The sequence below is a fragment of the Arachis ipaensis genome, chromosome B02 (genome assembly GCF_000816755.2).
Source record: "Arachis ipaensis cultivar K30076 chromosome B02, Araip1.1, whole genome shotgun sequence".
NCBI classification, from domain to species: Eukaryota; Viridiplantae; Streptophyta; class Magnoliopsida; order Fabales; family Fabaceae; genus Arachis; species Arachis ipaensis.
Window position 1 is genome coordinate 85,165,802 of NC_029786.2, and position 5,716 is coordinate 85,171,517.

General features: G+C 31.8%; 2 long non-coding RNA genes across 2 annotated transcripts in view; both read left to right on the top strand.

Moving 5' to 3' along the window:
* The window catches only part of LOC110268942, a 24,222-nt gene extending 24,117 nt beyond the window's left edge, over positions 1-105 (top strand). The window contains exon 3 of the long non-coding RNA XR_002357721.1: positions 95-105. This is a non-coding gene — a long non-coding RNA (uncharacterized LOC110268942). The remainder of the gene's footprint in view (positions 1-94) is intronic.
* On the top strand, positions 1,287-4,100 carry LOC110268943. Its single transcript, XR_002357722.1, has 2 exons — positions 1,287-3,579; positions 3,711-4,100. It is a non-coding gene; the product is annotated as an uncharacterized LOC110268943 (long non-coding RNA).

The following is a 5,716-nucleotide window of genomic DNA, read 5'->3' on the forward strand; positions in this document are numbered from 1 at the left end:
AAAATGAAGGTTCTCACTTGCTCACTAAAGAAATGAAGTTGTCAGATTGTCTCCGAAGAATGATTAAATTAACAAGAATTTCGGTTGATTTAAGTGAATTGAAATTAAGAAATAATTGAATTTAATAGGATATTTATAAAAATAGGTAGTGATTTACATATTATTTTTGTATTTTTTATTTGTGGTAATAAGTAATTTCTTTTTCAATATTAAAAAAGTTATTCCATGTCGTTGTGGTGGCTGAGGTGTGAATAATATCTAAAATAATGTTTGACAAAATTTTATTTATCATGCAAGTCGGATCGGGTGCAAATTGTGAAATCTGTGTCCTGAGCAGATCGGACATACATACTGACTCACTTATTAATTAAAATATCTTTTTTAATTCTTGATTATTTATCCAAAAATAACATACTTGTAATAAATTCAAGTTTAATCAAAATAAAAAATATTATTGTTAGGTTTAATAGTACTTCGTTGTAGTGAGAAGTTTTTGTTTTGTTTGTGTGGCTCTTACTAAAGGGAAGGGACATAAACTAAGCAAATAAATATCAGTTAATTAAATAAATATCAGTGAAAAGTTTTTGTTTTGTTTTTTGTTTTGTAGTGAGAAGTTTTCTCTTGTATTATTACTTTATTATCTATTTTTTTTAGGTTATAAACTATACTCATTTGAGTAAAAATATATTCAAAAGGGAAAACAAACTAAGTAATAAAAATAATGATAAATTTTATCTTAAAAAGCAATGAGATTTTATTTCTAGTGAATTTATAATTAAATTCAAATGTTTGAATCATGTACTTAATTTTTTTGTACCACTTAGATGAGATAATTAAGATAAATGAGAATGTGTTAATTTTTTCAAGGACTTGCAAAGAAACTCTAAATTTTTTTATAAAGGGATATATTTTTCACATCACTTTAAAATATAAATTACAATAAAATATAAAAAATTTAAAGAAAATAGGTTGTAAACTTTAATTATTCTAGTTTACCTTCAATTCTTTCTGTCACGTAATTTTTTGAGTCCTTTCTAACTCGACTTTTAATGTCGAATTCTTGAAGCAGTATCACTTATTTGATTAGTCTGGATTTGATATCTTATTTTGACAAAAAAATACTTAAGAGCAGAATGATCAGTGTAGATTATTACTTTTGATCTAATCAAATAAGACTTGAATTTGTCAAAAGCAAATTCTACAGCTAATAATATTTTCTCAGTTGTTGTATAATTCTTTTACACGTTGTTCATGATACAACTTACATAATAAATAACATGTAACCATTTATCTTTTCTTTGCCCCAAGAGTGCATCTATTACCTAATCACTTGCATCACACATTAATTCGAAAGGTACAGACCAATCAGGTGGAGCAATTATTGGTGCAGACACTAATTTGTCCTTCAGAGTTTCAAAAAGTATGCAGATATTCTTGATTAAAAACAAATGGAGCATCTTTAAATAAAAAACTACGCAATGGTTTTGTAATTTTAGAAAAATCTTTTATAAATTTTCTATAAAATCTTGCACGTCCTAAAAAACTCCGAATTACTTTCACATTCATTGGCGCGGTGGTAATTTTTCAATTACCTCCACTTTAACTTTATCAACCTCTATGCCTTTAGTTGAGATTCGTTGCCCAAGAACAATACCTTCTGTTACCAAAAATGAAATTTTTTTCAATTCAGAACTAGGTTTGTTTCTTGACTCCTTTTCAAAACTAAAGACAAGTGGTTCAAGTATAAGTCAAAAGTATCACCAAATACCAAAAAATCATTGATAAATATCTCTATATATTTTTTTACCATATCATAAAAGATGGAAAGCATGCACCTTTGAAAAGTGGAGTGTGCATTGCACAACCTGAAAGGCATTCTACGATAGGCAAAAACTCCATATGGCATGTGAAAGCTGTCTTTCTTGATCGAAAGAATCAACCGCAATTTGGTTGTACCCTGAGTATCTATCCAAAAAATAGTAAAAAGTGTGGCCGGTAAGTCTTTCCAACATTTGATCAATGAATGGTAGAAGAAAGTGATCCTTCCTGATTGCCATGTTAAGCCTTCGATAGTCAATGCACATCCTCCAGTCGATAATCGTTCTTGTAGGGATTAGCTCATTTTTTTATTGGAAACATAATTCCTCCCTTCTTTGGCACAACTTGCACCGGACTGACCCACAAATTGTCGAAGATAGGATAGATGATTCCTGCATCCCAAAACTTCATCATTTTCTTGTGAACAACCTCCCTCATTGTTGGATTGAGCCTTCTTTGTGCATGTACAATAGATTTAGAATTTTTCTCCAATAGAATCTTGTGCATGCACATTGCGAGACAAATTCGTTTTAAATCACTGATTATCCATCCAATTATGGTATTGTATTCCCTCAGTACTTGTAGTAATCCTTATTCTTATAATTCACTCAATGGCCATGTATAATCACGGGATAAGTTTCATTAGCTCCAAGAAATACATACTTGAGAGTTGGAGATAAAGGTTTTAACTCTAGCTTAGGCGAGCGGTTCTTGCTCTTGTCATCTCCCTCCTTAGTGTTACTTGTTCATTCTTACATGAATGAGGTGGACACGGGAGTCTTCTCTATTGAATGCACATTTTTTAACTCTTCCATTGTCTCAGAACATGGGTACAATAGAGTTTCTAGAGATTTTACAAGAGATTTTTTATTAAGAACTTTTTGGATTAATAATAGATCGATTAAATATACTCATACAACTCTTTGTTTCACTTGGATACTGCATGACTTTAAAGACATTGAAGACCATTTATTCATCATGAATCCTCAGTGTTAACTCACCCTTTTGGACACCTATAAGAGCTCGTCATGTGACTAAGAATGGTCTCTCTAGAATTATTGAAGCATATCAAGGATTACAAAATCAGCAAGAAAAATGAATTTTTTCACTTTGACCAAAGTGTTTTCCACTATCCCAGGTGAAAACTTTATTGATCCATTTGCTAATTGTAGAGAGATCCTTGTTGGCTTTACCTCCTCTTTTTGTAGCTTCCTCATCATGGTTAAGGACATTAAATTAATGCTTACCCTAAATCACATAGTTCCTTTCCAATGGTGATGTCTCAAATAGTGTAAAAAATTTAAAAACTCTCTGGATCTTTTAATTTTTGTGGCAGTTTTTTTTTTGGATGATGACACTACATTCCTTGGTGAGTATTACTATTTCATCTTCTCTGAGATTTCTTTTCTCGGACAATAATTCCTTCATAAATTTAGCATAGATGAGCATTTGCTCTAAACCTTCTGTGAAGAGAACGTTGATCTGTAACTTTCTAAACACTTCTTGAAATTTAGAAAATTGCTTCTCCTGATTCTGCTTCTGCAACCTTTAAGGAAATGGGATTTTAGGTGTATAGGACTTCTTCTTCATATTCTCTTTCTTGACTTCAGGTGGTAGAGAAGTGTTGTACTTACTCTGATTTCTTCTCCTCTTTTTCTTCTGAAGGTTCCTCAGCTTGTTATTCATTATTTTTTGGAGATTCTTTGCTAACCACTCTTCGGCTTCTAAGATTAATATTCTTGCATTCCTCTCTAAGATTAGGTACGATGTCACTTGGGAAGGAATTTATTTGTTTTTTTGCTAATTACTTAGCAATTTGTCCCACTTACACCTCTAAATTCCTGATGGAGGCTTCTTGGTTCTTGAAATTTGCTAATGTTTCTTGCATAAAGCTTAAAGTCTGTTCAACAAATGTCGAGGTTGATTGAGACAATTTTTTCATAGCAATATCAAAAGATGAGAATTTCTAAGGATTCTATGCACAGGATGTGCTTACTATTGGTATGGAAGTTTGAAGTTTCTCTGTTCTTCATTTTGCTAACCAAAATTCGGATGGTTCTTTCATCCAGGATTGTAAGTTTTTGAGAAAGGGTCTTTCTGTGGTCTTGAAGAATTTCCCATATAATTTACTTGCTCGGTAGAAGGTTGGACATCCTTGAAAAGTTTACATTCTTCATTCTTATGAGCTCTCCTACACAAGTCACAGATGACAACTTGTATCCCAATAGCTGCGACTTGTATTTGTCCCATTTGTTTAGTGAATGAGGTGATTTGTTGAGACATGATTTTGCTTTATGCTAAGAGTGTGTCCATTTTTTCCAACTCCATCACTCCTCTCTCTCGGTTGAGTACTGATGCGTGAGCATCTTTTCTATCTTTTCCTAATGAATTTGTATTCGAATTGTTAAGTTTAATCAAGATTTAAATATCTTTTAGCCACTATGGATGCTACTTTGAGTTGTATGTAATTTTGTTTATTTCAGATAGCATTCGGATGGATTTGATAGAATTTTTGTAGAAAAAGAGAAGAAAGTGAATGATGCTGTCAACTCTGACCTCCTTGCACTCCAACAGGCATTACTTGAGCTACAGAGGTCCAATTGACGTGATTCTAGCGGCATTGAAAAGATAACTTCTAGAGATTTCCAACGATATAAAATAGTATACACTTTCCTCCCATTTGGTACAGTCAAGGTGGCGCCTAACTTAAAGTTTCTACAGTTAGGCGCCAGAACATCAAAGCTTGCACCTGAATTCAGCCACATGAAGGAGCCAACAGCAATTCCATTCAGCCATGGCAAAGTCTAACTTCACAAATGTGAAGTTAGGTGCCAATACTAGTATTTTCCATGGTCCCCACGTAAAAAGAAGTATTCGAAGATTTTGTTTTATATTTTGATTAAAACTTTTAATTTATTTATAAAAAGGAAAATATATTATTTAGTTTTAGGAAATATATTTTACATTAATTAGGATTAGATATAAAAGAAAAAAGAATTAGCCATTCGGGCTCTTCTCTATTCTTTCATACCTCATTCCGCAATTTACAATTTTACAGAATCCTAGTTTTCTCTCTGAACCATGAGGAACTAAACCTCCACTGTTAAGGTTAGGAGCTCTGTTTATTCTATGGATTAATACTATTACTGTTCTATTTTAATTCATGTATTGATTTCAATTTCAAAAATTATTTTCGTCCTTCATCTTATGAATCTGGGTGCAACGAAAGTATGACATTTATTCTAATTGAGTTCTTGTAAAACTTGGAAAAGCTCTTTGCTTGAACAATAGCTTGAAAACAATTTCTCCTCAATTTCTAATTATCTGGACTTAACAGGATACGTGACATATAATCCTCTTATATTTGGGTAATTAGGATTTCTGTGACAAATAAACTAGAATTGAACTTAATTAATCCTCTAATTTGAATCAAGTGACCAAGGAATTGGCGGTCGATGAAGGTTAGAGGAGACTAAAAAAGTCTAAGGAATTAGGGTTTAGTCACATATAGTTTTCCATGAATTGAATCTTGCATAATTAAAATAGTGGGTAAGAAAATTTAATTCGAAAAATAAATATCTCTGAAACCTTAACTGTTTTCTCCATATATTTCACAACCCGTTTACTGCTTGCTTTCTGATTTTCTGAATTTACTGTTTGATGCAATTGAACTCTCAAAACACCATTTTTTGTTTGTCTAACTAAGTAAATCATGCAATCATTATTGCTTAGTGATGACCAGTCATTTTGTGGATATTTTACAAACCTTTTTCATTTGTTTGTACTTGGTTTTCATGCATTCTTAGGCAATAAGTAAGTGTTTGGATGAGAAATTCATGGTTGTCTTGATTCAATCAAACATTGTTAATATTATGCATTTTCATGAGACTTTTGCAAG